This window comes from Cherax quadricarinatus, chromosome 74 (genome assembly GCF_038502225.1).
Source record: "Cherax quadricarinatus isolate ZL_2023a chromosome 74, ASM3850222v1, whole genome shotgun sequence".
Lineage (NCBI taxonomy): Eukaryota > Metazoa > Arthropoda > Malacostraca > Decapoda > Parastacidae > Cherax > Cherax quadricarinatus.
Window position 1 is genome coordinate 9,270,535 of NC_091365.1, and position 27,695 is coordinate 9,298,229.

Below are 27,695 nucleotides of genomic sequence, written 5' to 3' on the forward strand. Positions count from 1 at the left end.
GAGTATGCTTCATTAAAAAGATGTAGCCGGAAGAGCAGTAACTTTAAATATTTGATCCCTTAACTTGTAACAGAAAGTGGACAAAGTTGCGATATTTTAGAGGAATAACGCGATGTTCTAAACAACGTAATGACACTGTTTATAAAAAGAGGGAGGGATCTTCTTTGGAACTGTGGCCATTGTAACGCTGCAGTAGTATATTTGTAAACATATTAGTATAAATTTAACCTCTCCTCGTTTTGTTTCATTGCTTGATTAATGGGGTTTTGAGATTATCGCCATTACGAAAGGTCATTAAGGCTGCCGTTAACCTATGCACAACCAGAGAAGAATACTTCAGTCCCTAAAATAGGTACAATAAGTAGTCTTAGCTTATACACACTGAGATATATATACCTCTATGTAGATAAATGGTTCAGAGAATCAATAAGTTGATAAATTAGATACATGTGCAACACTTGAGTATCTTTATTGTGGAAACGTTTCGCCACACAGTAGCTTCATCAGTCCAATACAAAGAAGAATGCTAAGATCACAAGAAGTTTGAAGTAATCAATTCCTCAGGCTGGAGTCGGTGTAATCAGTCCATCACTCAAGACTGAGGGACTGATTACCTCAATGTAGAAATGTATTGACGTAAAATGTAGAAATGTAGTGATGTTAAGAGAAATGTAGAAGTGTACCGATGTAAGGAGAAATATATTGATGTAAAGAGAAATACAGAAACGTACTGATTACTGTATGTAAAGAGAAATATAGAAAAACTGTAATTTAGGTAGTAAAGTACACAAAAAAAAATGTAATCAAAGATTTTTGAAGTGAAACACGTGTCTCACCAGACTGTGAATAACAGATTATGTAAAATATTACTGGGAGACGATTTGGGTTCCTAGATTTTTTTTGATAATTTGCAACAACTTTGCAATTATTCAGTTATGATAAAATATTTACCGTCATCAACACGCTGGTCCAGCAGGACCACTCCAATGCTCCTTCATTCTTATGTTCATATTGCAATAATGTTGCTAGAATTACCCACAATATGTTAGGTAAAATGACACAAGTGCAGCTAATACAATATTTTTATTGTGGCAATGTTTCGTTCTTCAGGAGCTTTGTCAAAACTATTGGAGAACGAAACGTTGCCACAAAGAACAAAAAGTATACCGGAACAACAACAATACACAAATAACCCCGCACATAGGAGAGAAGCTTACGACGACGTTTCGGTTCGACTTGAACTATTTACGTTGTCGTAAGCTCCTCTCTCCTATGTGCTAGTTGTGTACTGAAACGTTGCCACAATAAAAATGTCGCATTAGCTGCAGATGTTAAAAAAAAAGGAAAAAAATGAACAACACATCGGCCGTCTCCCACCAAGGCAGGGTGGCCTGAAAAAGAAAAACTTTCATCATTCACTCCATCACTGTCTTGCCAAAGGCGTGCTTACACTACAGTTACAAAACTGCAGCATTAACACCCCTCCTTCAGAGTGCCGGCACTGTACTTCCCGTCTCCAGGAATCAAGTCCGGCCTGGCGGTTTCCCTGAATCCCTTCATAAATGTTACTTTGCTCACACTCCAACAGCACGTCAAGTCCTAAAAACCATTTGTCTCCATTCGCTCCTAACACGCTCACGCACGCTTGCTGGAAGTCCAAACCCCTTGCACACAAAACCTCCTTTACCCCCTCTCTCCAACCTTATCTTGGCCGACCCCTACCTCGCCTTCCCTCCACTACAGATTTATACACTCTCGAAGTCATTCTATTTTGTTCCATCCTTTCTACATGTCCAAACCATCTCAATAACCCCTCCTCAGCCCTCTGGATAATAGTTTTTGGTAATCCCACACCTCCTCCTAATCTCCAAACTACGGATTCTCTATATGCACATCACACATTGCCCTCTATTACAGAGTACTGCATTAAAATATTTATACATAAAATAACGCTCCACATACGTCATTTTCCGTGTAGTATACTGAAAGCAGACGTGTATTATTCCCTGAAAGTGAACGCGTTTTATTCCTGTCAGTCAGGCAGTGGCCAGGACAGGAGCAGATGTGAGGTGTGTTTTTAGTTCAGTACGTGTAGGAACGCGTACCTCATTCTTCATAGACTCAATCTGCTGACATGTCAACTTCCAAATATCTGAATACATTCACGTCCTCCATACTCTCTCCCTCCAATCTGATATCCAATCTTATGTTACCTAAGTTTTTTATCCTCATCACCTTACTCTTTCCTATATTCACTTTTAATTTCCTTCTTTTACATACTCTACCAAACTCTGCAACTTCTCTTTAGAATCTCTCAAAAGCACAGTGTCATCAGCAAAGAGCAACTGTGACAACTCCCACTGTGTGTTAGATTCTTTATCTTTTAACCCAACACCTCTTGCCAACACCCGAACATTCACTTCTCTTACAACTCCATCTGTAAATATACTGAACAACCATGGTAACATCATACATCCCTGTCTAAGGCCTACTTTTACTGGGAAACAGTCTCCCTCTCTCCTACATACTTTAACCTGAGCCTCACTAACCTCGTAAAAACTTTTCAACCTTTTCAATAACCTACCTCCTATTCCATACATTTGCAACATCTGCCACATTGCCCCCCTATCCACCCTATCATAAGCCTTTTCCAAATCAATAAATGCCACAAAAACCTCTTTACCCTTATCTAAATACTATTCACCTATATGTTTCACTGCAAACACTTGGTCTACACACCCCCTATCCTTCCTAAAGCCTCCTTGTTCATCTGCTATCCTGTTCTCCGCCTTACTCTTAAATCTTTCAATAATAACTCTACCATACACTTTACCAGTTATACTCAACAGACTTGTTCCCCTATAATTTTTACACTCTCGTTTGTCCCCTTTACCTTTATACAAAGGCACTATGCATGCTCTCTGCCAATCCTTAGGTACCTTACCCTCTTCCATACATTTATTAAATAAAAACACTAACCACTCCAAAACTATATCCCCACCTGCTTTTAACGTTTCTATTTATATCCCATCAATCCCAGTTGCTTTATCCCCTTTCATTCTGCTCACTGCCCCACGCACTTCCCCCACACTCACAACTGGTTCTTCCTCACTCCTATAAGATGTTATTCCTCCTTGACCTATACACGAAATCGTGAAATCACAGCTTCCCTATCTCCATCAACATTTAACAATTCCTCAAAATATTCCCTCCATCTTCCCGATACCTCTAACTCTCCATTAATAATCCTCCTCTCCCATTTTTAACTAACAAATCCATTCTTTCACTAGGCTTTCTCAACTTGTTAATCTCACTCCAAAACTTTTTCTTATTTTCAACAAAATTTGTTGATAGCATCTCACCCGCTCTCTCATTTGCTCGCTTTTTACATTGCTTCACCACTCTCTTAACCTCTCTCTCTTTCCATACACTCCTCCCTCCTTGCATCACTTTACTTTGTAAAAACCTCTCATATGCTAACTTTTTCTCTCTTACTACTCTCTTTACATTATCGTTCCACCAATCGCTCTTCTTCCCTCCCGCACCCACTTTCCTGTAACCCCAAACTTCTGCTGAACACTAACACTATATTCTTAAACTTACCTCATACATCTTCTACCCCATTGCCTATACTCTTACTAGTCCATATGTCCTCCAACAGTTGTTTATATCTTATGCTAACTGCCTCCTTTAGTTTATACACCTTAACTTCTCTTACTTGCTGCTCCCATTTTCCTTATATCCCATCTACCTTTTACTCTCACTGTAGCTACAACTAAAATGTTATCTGCTAAATCTGTGGCCCCTCTATAAACATGTACATCCTGAAGAGGTTTACCCAACAGTCTTATTTACCAATACGTATTTCAACAAACTGTCATTTCGCCCTACATCATATATTGTATACTTACTTATCTTCTTTTTCTTAAAATATGTGTTACCTATAACCAAACCCCTTTCTATACAAAGTTCAATCAAATGCTCCCCATTATCATTTACACCTGGCACCCCAAACTTGCCTACCACACCCTCTTTAAACGCTTTTCCTACTTTAACATTTAGGTCCCCTACCACAATTATTCTCTTACTTGGCTCAAAAGTTCCTACACACTCGCTTAACATCTCCCAAAATCTCTCTCTCCTCTACACTCCTCTCTTCTCCAGATGCATAAACACTTATTATGACCCACTTTTCACAACTGACTTTTATTTTAATCCACATAATCCTTGAATTTATACATTTATATTCCCTCTTCTCTCTGCATAACTGATCCTTCAACATTATTATTACCAGATGTTCATATTAAAAGATTTTAATAAAAATATATTCGAAGACATATGCATTACAAGTGAGGGAAATTCAATGAGTGAGAAAAGGGTTACCTCAGAGACAGGGTGCAGTAGTGCATGCTCTCAGGAACAGCGGCAAGATGAACGAGATAGACAACTGTGTAATAGAAGTCAATATAGCGTATGTGAGAGTGCGGGTGATGTGCGGTGATGAGAGGTAGTGATCGACCCACACTGCTGACGCTCTGCCATCTAGCCAACTGACACACTGACACGCCCGTCTCTCACACCCAGATGAGGTGTCCCGCCCATCACACCTTCCCCTCTCTCTGACACCTTGACACACCAGTCCCTCATACATCTCTCTCTGATACACCCGTTCCTCACGTCTCTCTCCTGTCTCCCTGACACTCGTCCCTTACGCCTATCTCCTTTCTCCCTGACACACCCGTCCCTCACACTTCTCCCCTCTGTCTGCCTTTACCTGGCTCATCACCTCTCTTTTATCTTTCATAGTGTCGGAATTTCTCCCTCGTTTCCCCTCTTATCTTAAAAATGAGCATACAGTAAGAGCAGATACATTTCAGAGCTGAGGAGTGAACTTTCGGCTTTACTAATCTTAACTATTAAGAAAGAAGTAGAGGTAGCAAGATTGTGGTTAGTATTTAGTAAACAGCCTCAGAATCGGTCCCTGGGTTTGTTATTCTCTGCCTTTTCCAAGTACTTCAGAATAATTCTGCGGTGGAGGATTTCAACTAATACCCAGTGCATAAGCCTAGGTACACAGCTGTAATGTGGAACAAGGCAAGTATACAAACATGGCCGTTATTTGGACAACGTTTCGCTCTTAAGGTCTTAAATTAAAACTCCGCTTAAAGGAAAGCTGTGTGCAGGTAAATGTGGGCGTTATTCCCTCCAATGATCACTCTAATACTACGATATGCTCGTCTTCTCTTGTGGAATCTAATACCCTGAGCCATTAACTTGACAGGATTGATTCCGTCCCCCCCCCCCAAGATGCTCAATACAGCCCAGTTTATGTCACCAATACCTGCTTTCTCGTCGTGAATCCGCAAAAATATTAGCTTCCTATATCCAGTTTTGATATTGAAATGCTAGAAAAAAATGGAGGCAACATATCCGGTTCTCTCGTTGCTGGAAGAAATCACATCACAAATAAAGTTGGGGAAGATTTCGTCAAGTTTGCAATAAGCTGATGGGATGAAGTGGACCATCCTGGCGGGAGATGGGATGAGTGGGATCCACCCATCTCCAGTAACTTCTCTTCCCCAGAAAATAACATCCAAAAGAGACATTTTCCTTCGCTGCGTCGAAATAGAAAACGTTTGCCCTCAACTACATATGTTTCAATTTTTTTTTCTGGAGTGCACGCATACATAATGTATATATATATATATATATATATATATATATATATATATATATATATATATATATATATATATTACACACACATATTTCCCTGCCTACCGGCCTCTTGCCGGGTTCACTCCTGCCTAGCCTCGTAGCCCTGTCATACCAATTCTTAAAACTATGTATAAAGCTTGCCTCCGGTACTTCTTCGTCCAGGTTATTCTACTCTCTGACTACCCTAAGACTGAAGAAATGCTTTGCTTCCTGACATCCTCGTGACTCATTTGTGTCAAACTTTCAGCCCTACTCTTAGATACCCGTTTCTCACCTTCCGAACAGACTACCCCTGTCCATCTTGTCAAATCCTCGGTATTAATTGGGTTGAATTTTAGTCACTTGTCTGACTAATCTGACAAGTTTGTTCAGGTTAATTTGTAGCCTTTCCATGTCCTCGTCAATTTTTATTTTCCAAGTTTACATCATCTGCAAACAGGGATCAGTATCGGGCCGAGAAATTTGAGCCCCTCTGCCAGGCTTGCATTTTGGTGCCCTTACAGACCTATACTGATATTCTTGAAAATATTTGTAAAGCTTACTTAAATTTAAATTAGGCCTCAAAAATTCATTATATACTTCTTACTGTATATTCTTTCATTAAATGAAACCACATTTTAACTTGCTGCACATGGAGATTTTAACAGTGTACACAAATAATCCCGCACACAGGAGAGTGGAGTTTACGACGACGTTGCAGTCTGACTTTGTAAATGGTCCGAGTCGGATCGAAACATCTCTCCAACGTGAGTGTTATTTGTATACTGTTTCAGGCACGATATTGTGCCTTTTTATTCTTTAGCAGTGTATTTTAAGTTTTCTAGCGAGTTAATGTTTTTAACGGCCCTTACAGGCCAGCACCCAGGAAACTGCCCTGCTGGCACGACCCTTAATTTGGGCCTGACAAGCATCTGATTATCTCCTCTGGTATGTCATTCACATACCAGAAACAGTAGTGGTCCTAATACCAGTCTTTATGGAACCTTATCCTGACATTATTTCTTTGACAACAGCTCTTCGTTTGACTCCCATAAGGTACTCTTAAAACTTTTTGATCCACTATAGTGATTTCCTGGTTATTCTTGGTGATACTCAAGTTTTCCTCCCAAGTTCTTGTGAGGTACAATATCAAATCACTTCTTACTTTCCAAAAAATATGCAATCCATCCATTGCTTTATCTCCTGGCTTTACTTGTGCTACTTTATCACAGACGTCGAGTAGGTCTGACATAGAAGCTTTGCCATCTTTTAACCTGTGCTGGTTATTGTTAATGAAACCTATTCCATCCAAGAGCTTCACCACTCTCTGATTATCTTACCTTCATAGGATGCATATCAGTAATACTGGTCTGTAGTTTAACATCCCTGTCTCCTTTCTTAAATATTTAAGACTACATTCGCTGTCTTCCAGATCTCTGACTTGGTGTAAACCTTAGGTAGTAATTCAGACAGTGCCTCATGCAGAATCCAGGGTGACACTGTGGAGTACCCTTGTTTTTTATGTGTCTAGCTTACTCAAAAGTTTTCCACTTCACGAGGCTCCCTTTTCTTCTTCAGTCTTATTCTTCTTTTACTATATTCTTCCGATGTTAATGTGAAGCAGCTTCAATTCAGGCTTGGCTTTTGCTGCTATGTCATTCTACAAAGTGTTGCTCAGCTTCTCAACTCACCCTTGCAAATTAGTTTTTGGCTCTTCTGATCACTTCTGTCATCTTTTCTCGAGTCAACACGTTTCGTTTTCATCATTTTCTCTTCTGAGTATCCAGCTCTTCTTTGTCTCCCGGCACTTCGCAGCTAGGTACTATGTCATCTTATTCGATAACTTTCCTTCAGGATCCCTTTCCCAATGCGCTATATCAGGAATTCTCTTACCTCACTAACGTTTTATTTTTTAAAGTCTCGTGTCCTGTGATATCCACCTGCTGTTCTTCCCACAATGTTTACTTTCACTGAACATTCAGAATTCAGTCCTGTATGATCACTAGCACCCAAGACACCTATCATGTCGGTTTTCACCTCTACCAGATATACATATAGTAAATACTAGATCCAATATTGATGGCTAAATCCCTCCTCTCTCTCTTTTGTTTGTGTAAGGTTGGAAAGGTTGTTATGGCCATCAATTGCGACTCACCATCACAACTAAGAGCAGAGTACTGCTCTTGCTCTATCACTGAGTCTTAAAAATCTTAATAATTGTAACTTTCTCATTAGGGAGCCCGGGTAAAACAGATGTGACAGACAAATGGGAACCCTCCACCGTAACCAACGCGCTCATGGCTCTTTCAGTAATGAATTCTGACTATTGTATTCTCAGAAATTATATATTGGCAGGCAGTTGGTGATGAAATTAATCTTACCAAGCTTACCGTATGTAAGTGAGTTGCGAATTCTTTACTGAAAGTGTCATGGCTGTGTCGATAAAACGTAGGGCTCGCATCTGCCCACCACCAGGTCACTTCCCATCAGTTCCACACGAAATATATATTACATATATCTATATATACACTGCTCTACACTGCTTCCTCCTGCACTGACTCCCAATTTAATTAAGATTCATAAAGTGACAAAGAACCATCCAAGATGTAGCCTGGCCCTAGCAGTGACTCCACACATTATTACAAAGTCATCACTCCCATCGATCTTGGAATAACTGAATAAAATACTGCATTATGTTGTTTACCCGTGAGAAGACATCTATAGATTTGTCTAGGCACAACTAGCACTGTCCAGGCACTACTAGCATTGCCCAGGTTCTACTATCACTGTCCGGGCACTACTAGCACTTCGTGAAAGTTCGATCACAAACAAAAGTATATCATTATTAAGGAAATGCACAAAAAGTTGACAGTTAAAAAAAGAGACGGCCAGACAGAGGACAGACACACACACAGCCCTCCCCCACACACATATACCAACACACACACACACACACACACACACACACACACACACACACACACACACACTACACTTCCTGATCAGTTAGATACCAGAAAGTCACGCCACTGTTGTCATTTACAGCTGTGACCTCACGCACTGGACTACAACTGTTTAAGTGACACGTCAACCTAACCCACCAACCTTTGATATATACCTTTGAAGAGTTTCGAGAGTTTCACTACTCTTGGAGCCCGGCCATGGGCCAGGCTCATCCAACACCATGAATTCTGACCATGAAACTGATCCATGTTCCCTTGGTAATAAAATCTCAGCCAAGTGGTTGATTGCCTCTTAAACAGGAGTAAGCCACTGGTTGGTTAATGGGGTTTAAAGCCTATCGACTACACGAGGGTTACTAAAGCCGCGTGTCACTTGTTCAACACCAGTCAAGAATAGTTTAATACCTAGTATAGGGATTCAACTTTCAGTGCATATTTACCGAAAGACATAATCCGCATACGGTATCTTCTATTGTAACCAATATGTCTCAGTCAATTATCTGACGTGAAGTTTAACTGAAGCACCTGATTTCCACCTGACCTAGAAAGGCTGTGGGCCCAGACAAGGTGAGCCCAAGATTGTTGGGTAAATATGCAGATCGGCTAGCATCATCTCTAACTCGCACCTATCAGCACTGCCTACCACAGTGTAATAGTCTCTTCTGTGGAAAGAGCCAAATATAGTCCCCTGTTCACAAAAAGAGCAGCAGTGCAGAAATCAGCAAATACAGACCAGTGTCACTCCCGTTAATCACTGGCAAGATTCTTGAGACAATAATCTCAGTGCAGATGACAGCGTTTTTCGACTACCATTTGCTTCTTTGTGACCGTCAACATGGCTTCAGAGAAGGCCACTGCTGCTTATCAGCTATTAAAAACACTGGACATAACTGGGCTTTCGGCACCAGGGACTCTTGGCAAAACTGTAAGCACTAGGAGTTGCTGGCTCTGTACTATGCCTCCTTAGTGGTTACCTTCAAGATAGATCTCCAAGAATAGTTCTCAATGATACAGAGTCGTCAACAAGACACACTATTGGTGTCAGTGTTCCACAAAGAAGTGTACTTCAATGACCTCCTTCAACTCGTCCCAGAATTACATGTATATGTTGACATTTACTTATCCAAGGAATGAAATGCCAACTGCTCTCTAATACATCAATCACTAGCTTACAGATATATCAACCTAGGGAAAAATGATGGTAGATTACATCTGCTTCTGAGAAAACACAAATCATAATGGTTTCTAGGTAACATGACATTAACTCTGAGGCAGTGGTAAGAATAAATGTGATGAGTCATATCCCTGGGATGAAATCTGATTCTAAACCGACTAGGAACAACCATGTAGTAAATCTCGCAAGCAAGGTGGCCAGGAAGCTTACAGCAGTTAGATGTATCTCGCATCTACTCGACAGTAGAGGCTTCAAGACTGTACGAGGCACAAGTGTGCTCACACTGAGTATGCTCCAGTTTCTTCCACTGACCGCCCCCCGCCTCACCTACTTCTTGACAAAATAGAAAGCAGAACAAGACGACTCATCTCTAGTCTGGACCCGCCTTGTACACATCTGTCATTTCCGGAGTGTCTTCAACACCAGAGAAATGTGGGCGGCCTTACTGTTATGTACAAGGTCAATGTTATTAAGGTACCACACTTGACTGCACTTCGTGGTCAGCGAGGAGAGGGCTGCTACACATTAAGACGGGAAGCGAAGAGTACCTACACTCTGGTTGTACCTTTCTCAAGAACATCACTTTGTCTGGGGTTCCATTATTCCCGAGTCTGGAACATGTTCGCACAACATAATGACCAAATGAAATCGCTGGCCCACAGACGGCTCCAACTTCATCCTGTTCCCTATATGTACATCTCGCAACAATAAAAAGACTTTCAAATGAACTGAGGTAGGTAACAGCTCTTGGTTTGCAAATAAAGGTAGGAACTCATAACTTAACCTTGTAAAACCATTGTGTAAATAAAAAAAGAGTGCATCATTCTAACTTGACCAAAAACGGACCCAAAGCTTACCAGCCTTAACCTGGAAGTTACCCAGCAACACAGGTCACGCACTGCCTATGATTTACCGGACAGGAAGCCCCGCCCGAAGTCAAGGTTTCCTGCTGACTGCCTGGGTAACCAGGTTGTTCGTGCTAGTGACCCGCAGGCGCGCACAGCCATCACAACCCGGCTGATCCAGCACTTGTAGCAGGAATCTGTCCAACTTCTTGAAACTCCTACAAACCTCTTCCCTTCCATTCAACTCAACCTCTCCTTCCCCCCCCCTCCCCCTCCCTCTCTCTCTCTCTCTCTCTCCGGAAACAAATAATTACTCCACTGCGCACTCCATAAATTTTAATTGTTTTCACTTTTATTTTCTAAACTGCTTACTTCCTCCCTCGTCTATCTTCGTTTCCTAGAATCTAGCTCTGAAGATTAATATTATTCTTTCTCTTTTTCTTTGTCCCCTTCTCTTTCACCTCCTCCTCCTCCTACACCATCACTGCCATTATTACACCTTCAGTTTCTACTGCTACTGGTCAACTGCATGGTCAACCATGCTGTTACTGCCAGTGATAAGCCATTATAACCTGGCTGATGTGCCACATGTTGCAAACAGAGGACAATTGTGTTGCAGAGGTCTAAGCAAAAATTTGTTAAGTTATACCATGAATTAAGGAAAGATCCTGGACTTCAACTTACGAAAGCAGACAAAGCAAATGTTATAGTAATTATGGACGAGGTAGATTATAGTGGTAAAATGAACATGTTATTAGAAGACCAGGGGGAACTTACGTGCCCCTTAAGACCTACATCACCTGGCCTGGTCACACCTACTCGTCCCTGCAGGTAATAAAGCTCCATTTATCGTTTGTTCAGGGTGTCCGCAGTCCTGCGTCGTCTGTAAACATTGCCATGATATACAACCAAAGACAATGACCCTCAAGTTTCAAGTTTTTTCGTCAAATCCCAGTCACATTCTCAAGGAATTCCTTGACAATGCTATTGAAGCAAAATAATCAAATTTCATTTTCAGAAGGAAATTTTCGTGAGACAAAGATAAAGTACCGGAACATTAATAAAACTGTTACTAACAATACTAATCTTTATTAGAAGCGTTCCATAATTTATGACATTTCTTCAGAATAAAGCAATAGTAAGTAACTGTGACAAGTCTGATAATGAATATAATTTAATTGAAATTACTACCAACTTTACAAATTACGAAAGTTAAAGTGAATACTCCGTTAATGACTGCAATAATCCGCAATAATAAGCTGGAATCCATTATTTGTGATTAATTATTATTGACTCAATGGCCGTCTACCACCAATAAGAAAACACATTCACCATCATTCATCCTATCGCCGTCTTTCCATAAGTGTGCCGACATTGCAGTTCAGATTACACTCCTACTCCCCCCCCTTCAAAGTGCAGGCACTGCCCTTCCCACCTCCAGGACTAAGTTCTGCTGACCAGGAATTCCTTAAAACATTGACCTTGCTCACACACACTCCAACAGCAAGTCTATTAAAACCACTCATCTCCATTCACTCTTGTGTACCAGGCTCCCACAACCCTAAATCCAGTGCTCATACAAGAGGGTAGTTCCGATTTCAATCAAGAGCCGTAGACCAGCTTCAAGGTATTCCCCTACCCTGAAGGAAATAAAGCCAACAATTACTGAGTACGGTATGCCTAAATCAGCTGGTTAGATCCCTCCCTTGAGCGAGCGTAATGGCATGCATCCTGGTATTGACGTCTGGCCCCTCAGCAAGAATAATTACCACATTACTCTTCTTCTAATTACGGGTTGTACACTAGTGCTTGCAAGCGACCAAATGCTCATTTAAATGTCTTACAGAAGGTTGAGTGCATCGTGTTCTATTTCAGATGTTTCGCTAAGGAATGAACTTTATTGAATCTGATACAACTCAATCCTGGACGAAACGTAATAATAATAATAATAATAATAATAATAATAATAATAATAATAATAATAATAATAATAATAATAAATATCTGTTTAATGAAATTATTAAACTTACGTTTGAAGAATTTCATGTAAATGTGTTTCACGAATTTCAGGTAATAGTGATTATCTTAAGTATTACCAGTAATACCTCGAGGTGAGAGTAAATACAAGTATTTACCGAGTTTTCAAAGATTTCACGGAATTCCTGATTTCACATCTTGACTCTGACGTCTTAGTTTAGTTACTTATTTACTTCGTTACTGTGACGTACATGTTACGTTGTTACTTATTTACTGTGACGTATGTCTTACGTCACAGTAAATAAGTAACAACGTAAGATACGTCACAGTAAATAAGTAACAACGTATGTCTTACGTTGTTACTTATTTACTGTGACGTATGTCTTACGTTGTTACTTATTTACTGTGACGGATGTCTTACGTTGTTACTTATTTACTGTGACGTATGTCTGAGTGACCTAATGTATTATACCGGGACGAGAGGATGGTAGACTAACAGAATACTGTTAGTGTTATCACAGAGGGGACGAGAGGATAATAGACTAACAGAATACTGTTAGTGTCATCATAGAGGGGACGAGAGGATGGTAGACTAACAGAATACTGCTAGTGTCATCACAGAGGGGACGAGACGATAGTAGACTAACAGTACTGTTAGTGTCATCATAGAGGGGACGAGAGGATAGTAGACTAACAGAATACTGTTAGTGTCATCATAGAGGGGACGAGAGGATGGTAGACTAAGTTACCTTCTTATTAAAGGCGACGAGCGACATCCCTCTAACAAGGTCATGTGCCCTTGTTAGACTAAAATATCAAGTTTTGTAAATAGAATTTTCCGCGATTAAAACAATCTTGGCATAATTTTGAAAATAAAAATTGTCGAAGTATGGCTCAGTGTTAACACTGGGTGTTTCGATGGCTATGTGGGCCTGCAGGCCATTAGCACCAACAACCTGGTTGACCAGGTCGGTTGACCAGGTCAACAGGAAAGCCTGGATTCATGTCGGTATGAGAGGATGAGAAGAAGCTTTTTAAACAAGGCACAAGAATGTCACAAATAAGCAGAGGTTAGCGGCTTCCAGCACTGCCTTGATTACCTCACTAAGGTAGACGTCTCTCTAATTCCCTAAACACAATTACTTGTATATGTATATATTTCATGTGTGTGTGTGTGTGTGTGTGTGTGTGTGTGTGTGTGTGTGTGTGTGTGTGTGTGTGTGTGTGTGTGTGTAAATCACAATAAAACGTGTGATTGCAATTATTAAATTATATATGTAATTGTATGTAATGAACATTCGTTTTTCTTACAACACTCAGATTTATGTACATCTGTATCAATGAATGGTATATAATAATATACTATATAATATATATCATGGTAAAAGTTCCTCATAACTGCAATTGTTTCTCCTTACGAAGTCGATGGTACTTTTGTACACCTTGTGGGAATGTATCTTCAAAATAAAGTATGATAAAGCGGGAACACGACCAGCCTGAACATCGAGGATTAAGTCAGAGTGGATGGCCGGCAACTGATTAAGGTTCAGGAAGTTGGCTGCGGCTCTGTATTATTAAAATGATTCTAGAGTGCCTACCTAAGCTGCCGCAGTGTCAGTAATACCAACCACAAGGCACTGTCAAAGATATATACACAAAGACATATGCAAAACAACTATCTGTCAAACACTGCAACATCATGGGATCTTGGTACGAAGACTTCAACGCTTGTCCAACCTTTGGACGACGACCTATTTACACTAGTGGCAGGTCCCACTGTGATCCCGCCTCCTCCTGCTTCGACTCATCTCACTGCAGTACATAAGCCATCCCTCTGGCCCTGTGCTGCACTTCCTACAAGAGTGATGGATTGAACACATCGATTCCAGGTTGAGGGACTGATTACCTCAAACTCCTCCTCTCCTTACCCATTTCTTCTTTGTATTGGACTGATGAAGCCACTGTGTGGCGAAACGTTTCTTCAATAAAGATTCCTGTGTTTTGCATAAGTGTCTCAATTCTTCAGCCATAGGTCCTTGATAATGTGAGACATCACGAAAGCGCTTGGAATTACACTATTTTTCACAGTGATTGTCTTGCATATAATGATATTACTTATTTACTGTTATGTAGTTGCACCTAGACGTACGTGTGTATTTTCTCAGTGTATATATGTGTGTGTGTGTGTGTGTGTGTGTGTGTGTGTGTGTGTGTGTGTGTGTGTGTGTGTGTGTGTGTGTGTGTGTGTGTGTGTGTGTGTGTGTGTGTGTGTGTGTGTGTGTGTGTGTGTGTGTCTGTGTCTGTGTGTGTGTAAAAAATATCAAGAGTATATACATTTTACAACACACATGAATGCAATAAACACTAGACAGTGACGGGATGAAACCCGCATGGAAACAAACATGAAATAAAAAGAATGTTTACTTCGACCTCCAAAATAGATCCTTTTCATCAGATTTGCTGAAGACGACTTCAGTCGGAGGTCAAAATATATAGATTCTTCTTCTGTGTTTCTGTCTTCTTCTTGTGGGTTTCAAGCTGCCACATTACAAGAACAATAAGAGAACAAGGAACCGAAAGGGAAACAAAAAGAACTAATTAAGTTTGAAAGAAGTAAATCAGAATAACAGTGGATGAAAGTGAACAACATAGGCAAAAGAACCAACCACTGTGTTAGCGTGTTACTGTAGATACTAAGGGAAGCAGCGGCAGACCGAACACATTATTGACAGAATTTTTAATATATCAACGAAGAGAATATGACCTTTCCCTCCCAGGTACTTCTTGAGAGCGAGAAGATTTTCTCCATAGAACAGTGGCTTGAGGAAAAATATGAAGGATAGTAGAGTGTCATGGGAGGAAGGAGAGTCATGCGTTTTAGTAGGAAGGAGGATCGTGTGTTTTAGGAAGAAGGAGGGTTGTGTATCTTGGGAGGAAGGAGGGTCGTGTATCTTGGAAGGAGGGTCGCGTATCTTGGAAGGAGGGTCGCGTATCTTGGAAGGAGGGTCGCGTATCTTGGAAGGAGGGTCGCGTATCTTGGAAGGAGGGTCGCGTATCTTGGGAGGAAGGAGGGTCGTGTATCTCGGGAAGAAGGAGGGTCGTGTATCTCGGGAGGAAGGAGGGTCGTGTATCTCGGGAGGAAGGAGGGTCGTGTATCTCGGGAGGAAGGAGGGTCGTGTATCTCGGGAGGAAGGAGGGTCGTGTATCTCGGGAGGAAGGAGGGTCGTGTATCTCGGGAGGAAGGAGGGTCGTGTATCTCGGGAGGAAGGAGGGTCGTTTATCTTGGAAGGAAGGATTGTCGTGTGCCTTGGGAGGAAGGAGGGTAGTGTCTCTTGGGAGGAAGGAGGGTCGTGTCTTGGGAGGAAGAAGTCGTGTATCCTGGGAAGAAGAAGTCGTGTATCTTGGGAGGAAGGAGGGTCGTGTGTTTTAGGAGGAAGGAGGGTCAGTGTGTCTTGGGAGGAAGGAGGGTCAGTGTGTCTTGGGAGGAAGCTGGAGATTGTGTCTTGGAAGGATGCAAAGTTGTCTTGGGAGGGAAATGTGCGTTGGGAGGGAGATAAGCTCGTCCTAGATGGAGGCAAGAGTCTTGGAGGGAGATGAAGTATTATGAGGGGAAGACAGAAGAGTGGGTATTACGAGTGGGGTGACGGGGTTGGGAGGCATTTCAGATAATAGGGGGGATTATGATTAAAGGAGGGAGAGGGGGAGGGGTTGGGGAGGGATTGTGATTAAGGGGAGGGAGAGGGGGTGGGGGAGGGGGAGGGGGAGGGGGGTGGGGGAGGGAGAAGGGGTGGGGGAGGGATGGTCAGTGGTGCCAACACACTGGCACTCGGCCAGTAACTGCCGTAAGTTTTACTATTATCCCCAACACTGCTGCTGCCCCTTCTGCCACAACTACCACCACCACCACCACTACTCAACCACTATTCCACCACTGTGGAATGGTGGTTGAGGACACACAACAGTGTAATAACAAAGAACTATACCTCGATAGAATCAAGATGTCAGAACAGTCAGGTGTGCCAGAACAAGCAGGTGTGTCAAAACAATCAGGTGCGTCAGAACAACCAGGTGTGTCAGAACCAGGTGTGTCAGAACCAGGTGCGTCAGGATAACCAGGTGTGTCAGGACAACCAGGTGTGCCACGACAACCAGGTGTGTCACGACAGCCAGGTGTGTCACGACAGCCAGGTGTGTCAACACATTCAGGTGTGTCAACACATCCAGGTGTGTCAACACATCCAGGTGTGTCAACACATCCAGGTGTGTCGACACATCCAGGTGTGTCAACACATCCAGGTGTGTCAACACATCCAGGTGTGTCAACACATCCAGGTGTGTCAACACATCCAGGTATGTCAACACAACCAGGTGTGTCAGCCACGTGTCAATACAACCAGGTGTGTCACAACCAGGTGTGTTAACCACGTGTCAATACAACCAGGTGTGTCGACCGCGTGTCATTACAACCAAGTGTGCCAACCACGTATCAATACAACCAGGTGTATCAACCACGTGTCATTACAACCAAGTGTGTTAACCACGTATCAACAGAACCAGGCGTGTCAACCAGATATCACCATTGTGCATCAATACAGCCAGGTGTCAACCACATGTGTCAACACAACCAGACAGGTGCATGGGGTTGGCATCCCTGCTCCTGCATACCTGCAATTGATTGGTATTCATAATTCAGGTAACTTTCAGTGGGTGGTCGACGACACGGTGCTGGGAGCAGCTGGGTGCTGGGAAAAGCTAGGTGCTGGGAGAAGCTGGGTGATGGGAGTAGCTGGGTGCCGGGAGTAGCTGGGTGCTGGGAGCAGCTGGGTGCTGGGAGCAGCTGGGTGCTGGGAGCAGCTGGGTGCTGGGAGCAGCTGGGTGATGGGAGCAGCTGGGTGATGGGAGAAGTTAGAGGCTGGGAGAAGAATCTGGACCGTATTCTTGAAATTCCTTAAATTATAGGGAAGTGCAAAATACCACCAACACGAACACTGTGACCTTTGGAGAAATAGATTTAATTCAAGTGAAATATCAGAGGCCTTTAAGAACAAAACAGCACAATACCGTGACTGGAACAAAATAAAAATAATCAGCAACTAGGAGAGAGAAAAACTTTTGACGACGTTTCGGTTCGAATTGGTCGAAGTCGGTCCGAAACATCGTCAGAAGCTTTTCTCTCTCCTATGTGCAGATTATTAGAGGCCTTAAAGAGTGTAAACACAGATCTTGCATAAAGGAGGCAGCAGAGAGCTGACAAGATATCACAGACCAGTAGCCTTCATAACGCACATCAAAAAAGTCTTTGAAATAGTAATGAGACGCTAAATTACAAATTCTTTGGAATAGCCTAACCCACCAACGTAAACCAGCATGGATTTAGTGGGAAGATCATGCTGGCTACAACTAATAAAGCACTAAAAGAGAATTATCAACATACCACACTTTCGTATTAACCTCGGTAAAAGATACAGAAAATATGCAACAAAATCTAAGCGAAGTTTTCCTGTGGGCAGTGAAGAACAACATGACGTTTAGTGGTGACAAGTTCCAAGTGTTCAGACACGGAAAGAATGTGAACTGGAAATGGGCCGTGTATACATGGCGGTTCACCAAACAGAACGAAAGGAACACTAAGGACCCCGGAGTAATAATGGCAGCTGACCTTCCTTTCAAATGACACGACAGGCAAGAAAATGATGGGTGAATAGGGAGAACTTTCAAAACAGGGAAATAGTGCCAGTGCTGATACTAATCTTACCCTTCACAAACGTGGTCTTGTTGAATCTACCCTTATACACGGTACTGCCAACACATCTCTTAGTAACAGCCGCCCTGCTGTGTCTGTTGGTGTTTGCTCTTTCAGAATACACATGACCTGGACATATCTTCTGACTTGGCCTGGCCTGGCCTAGGACCGGGCTGCGAGAGGAAAAAATCTTGAAAGCCTTAAACAACCTTGGCTGTCTTCTCACCTTTCCTGCCCCCCTTTCCTTCCTGGCTGTCGCCGACCTGTTCAAATGACCTATCGTTTGGCTTTCTCATCTTTCCTCTCTCATTTGCTAATTAATAATGGTCCAAGATTGATCGAAACACCATCTAAAGTTTCCCTTCCGTATTATGATTTAGTTGTGAATTATTCTGTTCAAAGTATTGTAGAAGTTTATTCTCTTTGCAATAACGTAAGACACAGTGAAGATATCTCACACTATCTTTTCTCCTTATCTAGGTGAGACAAGGTAGGAAGCTTGCGTTTCACGCTCCGCAGACGGAGGATCAAGCCTCCACCAGTCCTTGCAATGAACGACCCATGCAGATTTAGAGCTACACCTAAATAAATCTCCCTCATTCACACACAAGCGATCAACTAGAGCAACAAGGTGCAACTGCATCAAGAACACGCAGGAATATCAACATCCATCGTGGCTTGTTTACCATGAGTTAGCTGCAGCGTTCCTCGGCTCTATCAATAGAGACGTCAAACAAGCTTTAAAACCATCTTGTCATGAGTTCGCGCCCCCCCCCCCACTCAACATGGTTGTTTACCTTTGACACCGCCCCCACCTGCCTCCTTCCTCAGCGGAGGTGCACAAGACGAATTATTTGACGTTGGTTCCACGCTGTGGTGTGTACAACTCTCAGCCAGAGTTTAAAGTAGGCAAGGCCGCAGGGATCTGTACCTCTCACGTGGCTCTTGGGTACAACACCCTCCATAAGTATACTCTTTGAGTATACCTGGAGGGTGTTCAGGGAGTCAACGTCCCCCGTGGCCCGGTGCATGGCCAGGCCTAGCAACATTCTTTATCTAGTGAGTTCGCTTTAATTAAATACCAGCGTTTTGACCCCACTGTAAACAACTCTCATTGTTTAATTTGGTACGGTTAACCTGGCTTAAAACTTCATAATGTACTATACCTCTGATTTACGTTTGACGGGTTTCTTGAGTTTTCCTACACAAGGCTTATTCGGTGCTTGCATGGTCAACCAGGCTGTTGTTAACAGCCCACATATTCATCACAATATATGTGCCCTGAAACAACATACTACAGTTTGTAAAATCATTTGTAAATTTCGTAAATAAAGTGGATGTTAGAGGTGGCACTGATGCCACCAGTATCACCTACAAGCGTCACAGGGTACAGTAGTGACGGAGGCTAGACTGGTGCTAAATTTCTGTTGTGCTGTGTGGGGAGGGACTGATTTATGACATGGCAGAGGCCCCTTTCCCAGCACTGACTGAACCACCGCTGTTGCGCTTCATAATGTATGACTTTACCTCAGTACAAAGACCCAGCAATACAAACTAAACTAAGACAAACTAACCCAGCAACACACATTCAAACCAAGCCAACCTAACCCAGCAATATACCTCAAACCAAGAGAATGCGGGTAACCCATCACAGAACAATCAGACTGTGATGGATATGCTGGTCAGCGGACCAACAGTAGCAACAGCCTGGTTGACCAGGCTAGCAACAGACGAGCCTGGACCATGGCCGGGCTCTGAAACAGAAAAACTCCCGGAACTCATCAAAGGTATATCAAAGGTACTCTCGGTTAATGTCCATTTTTTTCTAATTTAGCGAAAATGGATACATCAGCAGTGTGCTGATAACTATTCCACTGTATTTCTATGTATTAAAACATGCATTTTCGTGTCTTAAAACATATATTAGAGCAGCGTGTATCACATGAATTATCATGCATATTTCTTCATGATCGAAATCTCAAGAATATTTCACTATTCATTATCCTGGGTTAGACTAGGTTAATCTTGGTTAGGTTAACGTGTATTAACCTGCATTTCCGAACAACTGCACAGAACTTCCATCAAAAGCGCAGAACTTCCATCAAAATTCCGTTCGTGCATTTTCAAACGTTGGATGACAAATGTGGCAGATGGGATGCTTAATAACGTCTGGCAGTGACCTCGTCACACCTGAATGGATAATATACCTGTGACAGGTATCGAGAGCTTTCTGGATACCTGTCCCATAGCCCGCCTCAGGACCAGGCCTGTCTGGTTGTTGCCTAATCAATCAGGCTATTGCTGAATAGTAAGACTTGTGGAACACTAGCTATCTTAATTTCCGAAACGTTTCGCCAGCCAGTTATGACAAGCTGTGGGAATTTCTTTGGTCCCGAATTCCCACTGCCGGGTTGTATATAAATATTTTAGTGTCGTGGTTACAGGGGTGGCGAGAGAGTCGTGTCGCACCCTTAAACCCGCTAACACGACCCCGGAATACCAAAGGAATCACAGGATAGCTGTAATATTTGAGATGCAACTTAATCAATCGAATATGAAGATGAATCAGGCTCCTGGAGATATCAACCTCAGTGGAAGACGATATTAATAAGTTTATTTAGGTACAGGTACACTTAAGTACAATCATTATAAATAATATAAATTACCTAGGATAACCCTAAAAAGTCAAAGTGACTTATTTCCACTGGATCCTTGACAAAGTAAAGAGGAAGTCTGACGTAACCAGTCCATCAATCTTGGAAGATAGTCAGTCCACCTGTCCAATTTGCTCGACTGCTAGCGCACTCAGCTCACACACTGAGGTCCTGGTTCGATCCCCGGTACGGCTGGAAACTTTAGGAAGTGTTTCCTTAACATACCTACTACCCATGTTCACCCATCAGTAAAAATGGGTACCTGAGTGCTAGTCGACTGGTGTCGGTCGCATCCTGGGACAAAATTGACCTAGTGTGCCTGAAATGCTCTGCATAACAAGGGGCTTTCTACACAGTAGTATCTTATTGATATCAGATGAATACCTTGTACATGTACCTGTAGAAATATTATATTATTATTATCCAGGTTGATGATGCCTCCAGGAGTGTGATTCGTCTCTGTATTCGACTGATGAAGCCTGCAGTGCGGGCGAAACGTTTCGTCAATAAAAATTACCAATATTGCACATGTGTCTTGCTCATGAAATTGTCGGTATTGTATACCATTTATAATACTGATCAGGCTGTTGGTGATGGCGGCCGGCTGGCTCACATATCCATCAGAGCCTAGTTCATCTGGTACTTAATGGTATCGGGAGGGGAAGGGGGAGGGGGGAAAGGGAGTGGTTCACCTGACGAATAAACTAACGGTCATATAAACAAACAATAAAAAGGCTCAATACCATGTCTGGAACAATACACAAATAACTCGCACATGTGAGAATGAAACTACTGACTGGTTAATGATCCAAGTAAGACCGAAAAGTCGTCCTAAGTTTCATTCTTCTGTTTGCGAGTTATATGCGTACAGATATATAAACAGATTACAGACGGAATCCTGTTAAAAGTTTAGCACTCTGGTAAGATGACAGGTAAAGTTTACAAATTATTTCATACATTAGGTATGCATTTATTTTCACTTCCTCGTCATTCTTAAATCGGTCGTTCTTGTTCCCAAAATATTTTCTTACCAGACCCGGCCTCCAAAGACCGGGTCTGGAACCGGGTCGCTAGGGGGAAAATCCTCGAACTGCAAGGTGACAAGTAGCTAGCATACAAATTAGCGAGGAAAATGGAGAACTGTCGTTATGTCGTCTTGTCAACCGCTAGGAGCAATAGCCTAGTTGATAGTACCTTACAACCTGGCCTAAAGCCGGGCACAAGCATGCCACAATACAGAAGCTCTAAGTCTGTAGGGGTAACACACCAACAAAGAAGTGGAAAGCAGTGAGGTTTTATGCCAAAGCAAGGTAGCCTTATATTACGCAGGGTATTGTAGAAAATGTGTATAAAAAACGCTCCATATATATAATGTCAGAAACCAGAGGCGTATTTGTCCTGAAGAGTAGCCAGGATAGGACAGGAGCAGAAGAGGTGTTTTTGAGTCAGTACAGGGAGAGCGGCGGCTGGAACAAGACGTCATGGGTTTGGTTGGTGTTTGTGTAAGGGATGGTGGAGTGATTTTTGGTAAGTTTATGCCATAGGTTGCCAGCATCACGGCACACTCCTGGAAGGGTTAATTTAGTCACCCCTAATGGATGAGCACCATAACTCATCTATTTCTTGGCAGTGTGAATGGGCAGCTTAAGACAATGGTTGATAGGTGAGCCTCTCTCATCCTCACTGAATAATAACTGCTGGTGTTCATATCTAGGATAATGGTGGCAATGGTAGCTAATGGTGATGGTGGTAGCTAATGGCGGTGGTGATGTATCACACGAAGATATACCAACTTCGTAACATATATCCCACCAGATAATTTCTCATACCCTTGATATACCACCGCTAGTTGACTAAGACATACCTGAAGGTTGCTCACCCGGGTCGCCTGATGTAACAAAGCCTGATCAACCTGGCTGTTACTGCTGACCGCACGCAGCCCAGCAATCGAACCACAACAGCCCGGCTAATGCTAAGATTTCACTTTTAATGTGACACTGGTTATCAGATTAAAGGTTGATAATCCAAATTAATATTTCATAAACGAGACTCAAAACTGCTAATATCTCCAAAATTTCTGACGCTTAATAACCATATTCCACACTCAACTTCAAGAAAGTCACTGACAGCATACCCATGCACTCTGCCCCGACCCTATCACTTGGAACTCCATATTCGTTAAGAATTGCAAGAAATCCCTATCAAGTGTCGTAAATAATCTATGGAAAGGGAGCATAAACACTGGAGTTCTTCCACAGTTGCTAAAAACAACAGATATTAGCCCAACTCCACAAAAGTGATAGCAAAGCAACAAAAGTGACGATTCGCATTAGTAACACATTTGAAAGAGTTTTAAGAACAAGATCACCAACCATATGGATTCACAACAAATGCACAACCCAGGGCAGCATGGGTTGTGCAAGTAAATCGTTCGTGCATGGTTTCAAAATCTGCACATGACCATAACAACATATTAGAATGAGAGGCCTGGAAGGATATGTAAAATAAACCCTAGTGAAAAGAAGGGGGTTCCGTGGACACAATAAGAGAGCACTTTATCAACATCCGTGGGCGCAAACTGTTTAACACACTGCCACAAAATATCAGAAACACTGCCGGAACAAGTATAGAAGTCTTCAAGAGGAAATTGGACATTTATCTTCGCCAAGTGCCAGATCAACCAGGCTGTGCAGAATGTGGGCCAACGAGCAGCCAGCACCAACAGCTTGGTTGATCACGCAAGCACCAGACAATCCTGGCCACCAGATGTTGTACCCATTATAGTCTGTATCTTACATTTATTATATTACAAAGTTAAAATATAAAATACCATTCAAGTACGACGTATCTTCCTCACTTTTAATGTTCAGTGATTTATTGTAAAACTGGATTTTTTTTTACTTCAGATAATTGAAATTTTATCTTTTCTGATTGCTCCATCAGACTGTGACGTTCACATCTGATCTCACCGAAATTCTATACTTGTGATATACCTGGCATCAGTTTCGAGGGTTTTCCTACTCCTGTATCCAAACCAAGAGCCAGACTTTTCTGTTGAATGTCTGATCAACCATGCTGTTGCTGTTGATGGCCCACTGCCTTACACATCCATCATAGCCTGCTTGATCTGGCACTTGGTTGAGGTATTATCCAAGTTCCTCTTGCAGACCTCTACATTTGCTATTGTAGGATCTGTGCTACTTGTTGGTAGCAGGTTCAACAGTCGGGGACTAACAATGTTTACAAGCTTCCATCGTTGTATCCATGACGTACCTGCTTTTCCCTGGATTTATTTGACACCACCTACCATAACTCTCACTCTAGTCCATAATGTTAATAAGTCTGTGACTAGTGTTTCCAGTACCTTACACACACACACACACACACACACACACACACACACACACACACACACACACACACACACACACACACACACACACACACAACCTGCTCCAGCGAGTACATATTCAGTACTCTGAGGCTTTCCCAGTAATTTATGTTTCAACTGCACTGTGCGGACAGCAAATTATGTTTCCAGTCACAACAACTCCGAACATCCACACAGTTAACACAATACCAGTCACAACAACAACAATAATCCACAGTTACAATAATCAACCACCAGTTACAACCGCAACGATCATCCACAGAGACAATCACCACCACCACCAGCAACAACAATCACCACCAGCAGCAACAACAATCACCACCACCAGCAACAACAATAACCAGCAATCATTCAGAGGCGCCAGGATATAGATTTATTCGGAATTGCCAACGAAAATCACCAACTTATAGCAAGGTAGCCAGTAACACTAAACTGAGCCATGCAAGACCCGGGGAGGATGCGTCTGGGGTAATAACAGCCCCGGGAAAGATGCGTCTGGGGTAAAAACAGCCCCGGGAAAGATGCGTCTGGGGTAAAACCAGCCCCGGGGAAGATGCATCTGGGGTAAAACCAGCCCCGGGGAGGATGCATCTGCGGTAAAACCAGCCCCGGGGAGGATGCGTCTGGGTTAACACCAGCCCCGGGGAGGATACGTCTGGGGGTAAAACCAACCCCGGGGAGGATGCGTTTGGGGGAAAAACCAGCCCCGGGGAGGCTGTCTCTCGATTAACACCAGCCCCGGGGAGGATGCGTCTGGGGTAACACCAGCCCCGGGGAGGATGCGTCTGGGGTAACACCAGCCCCGAGGAGGCTGTCTCTCGGATAACACCAGCCCCTGGGAGGCTGCCTCTGGGGTAACACCAGCCCCGAGGAGGCTGCCTCTGGGGTAACACCAGCCCAGGGAAAGATGCGTCTGGGGTAACACCAGCCCCGGGGAGGCTGTGTGAGGCAACACCAGCCCTGGGGAGGCTGTGTCTGAGGCAACAACTGCCCTGGGGAGGCTGTGTCTGAGGCAACACCAGCCCTGGGGAGGCTGTGTCTGAGGCAACACCAGCCCCTGGGGAAGCTGTGTGAGGCAACCCCAGCCCTGGGGAGAGAACTCAATAAGTGTAAAGGGACCACGACTCTTCAACACCCTCCCATCATACATAAAGGGGATTAGTAGATGGACCCCTGGCTGCCTTCAAGAGAGAACTCGACAAATTCATGAAATCGGTTCCTGATCAGCCAGGCCGTGTGCTGTGGGCACCAGCAATACGACTGATCATGCCAGCAACCATGAGGAGCTGGTCTGTGACTGGACTGCAACTCGTTCCCTCACTCTCAATCTCTCTCCCTCACACTCCCTCCCATCACTTCTCCCAACTCTCACTTCTACCTAATCTCCTGTCTCCTCTCCTACCTCTCACTTCTCCCTCTCCCTAACCTCCTCCTTCCCACAAACTCCTTCCCTCTCGCTAAGCCCCCCCATGCCTCTCCCCCTCCCCCTGCTTCACCACATAGATGGCATCACTACATATCTCCTCCGTCACACAAAATATCATCACTCAGACAAAATTTCCACCAAGATAGATTTTACACAAACATTTAAATTTAAATTTTCATAATTGTAAATTTGCCTTTAATAAAAACTGCGCATAAAAATTCACTCAATTTATTTGACGTCGCAGCAGCAGAGAAGTTTATTAACATGTGTGTGTTGCGAATATTATATTCGTGGGAGAGCACAAAACACGTAGGGGGTGTGCATCTCCTGGAGAACAGGAGGAACTCGGGTACCTGAAGGGAAAACTTTTCCAAGTATCCATAATTTACCTCAAATTTTGTAAACTTAACTAAAGAAACTTAAGAGTAAGACAAAGCCACTTTCTTTTAATTAAAAAAAAAATACTAGCAAGTTTTCAACTCACTGGTTTTTTTTCCCCCTGGATTAATCCTGCCCTAAATCGCGTTAGATGGGTCACCTTACCTGCAAAGATGAAGAAATTACATATTAATAATGTGGAATATCAAATTTTGATATAGTAACTATTTTATGCAATCTTGAAAACGAAACTCAAATTCTGGACAGTTTTGAGTGGTGGAGGTATGGGGAAAAAAGTTGAAAAATGCATTATTAACATGATCATGGAGCAATAATATTATACACCCAAGAGAATAGTAGTATTATTAATAATAATAGTAGCAGTACTTATATTAATATTAATAGTTGTAGTAGTTATAATAGTAATGGTAGTAATAATGGTAGTAATAATAGTAGTAATAATAATAGTAATAATAATAGTAATAACAGTATCAGTAATAAAAATAGTAGTAGTAGTAGTAATAATAAAAGTATTAATAATAGTAGTCGAAATATTAGTAATAATAGCAGTAGTAATAATAGCAGCAGTAACAGAAGCAGTAATAGTATAAGTAACAGCAGTAGTAATAGTATAAGCAACAGTAGTAGTATTAGTAGTAATAATAGTAGTAATAATAGCAGTAGTAGTAATAATAATAATAGTAATAATAATAGTATAATAGTAATAATAGTAATAATAATAATAATAGTAACAGTAGCAGTAGTAATAATAACAGTGGTAATAATAATAGTAATAATAATAACAGTAATAATAGTAGTAATAGTAATAGTAGTAGTAGTAGTAATAGTAATAGTAGTAGTAATAGTAATAGCAGTAGTAGTAGTAATAGCAGTAGTGGTAGTAATAGTAATAGTAGTAGTAGTAGTAATAGTAGTAGTAGTAGTAGTAGTAATAGTAGTAGTAATAGTAGTAGTAATAGTAGTAGTAGTAGTAGTAGTAATAATAGCAGTAGTAATAATAGCAGTAGTAATAATAGTAGTAATAATAGTAGTAATAGTAGTAATAATAGTAATAATAGTAATAATAATAGTAAAATAATAGTAGTAATAGTACTAAAAGTAGTAGAAATAGTACTAATAGTAGTAATAGTACTAAAAGTAGTAGAAATAGTACTAGTAATAATAGGTCACTGCATCAGCCTTTACCTCGGCACTCACCCGTTCATAGACCAGGACACCAACACAACTCCACATCCTTGTGACGATCGAGAAGACATGCTAACCACTCCTAGATATTTTGGACCACAGTGGACAGAAACATACTGGGCCAGAACAGAGAGCATACACTTTGAATGGGAAAACAGTAAACCTAGGCCAGTTGCCAGGCTGAGAGAAGCAAGGACTGAGCCTAACACTGATATCTGTACTCAGCCTTACAGTGACATCT

The 27,695-nt window shown here is 42.2% G+C and overlaps 1 long non-coding RNA gene across 2 annotated transcripts in view; it reads right to left on the minus strand.

Annotated features, from left to right (window-relative positions):
- The window catches only part of LOC138854915 (uncharacterized), a 247,771-nt gene that overhangs the window by 27,183 nt on the left and 192,893 nt on the right, over positions 1-27,695 (minus strand). The window contains exon 3 of one of the 2 annotated variants that reach the window (XR_011394078.1): positions 26,355-26,413. The exons of the other annotated variant lie outside the window; for it this stretch is intronic. This is a non-coding gene — a long non-coding RNA (uncharacterized lncRNA). The remainder of the gene's footprint in view (positions 1-26,354; positions 26,414-27,695) is intronic. 2 annotated transcript variants of the gene reach the window in all.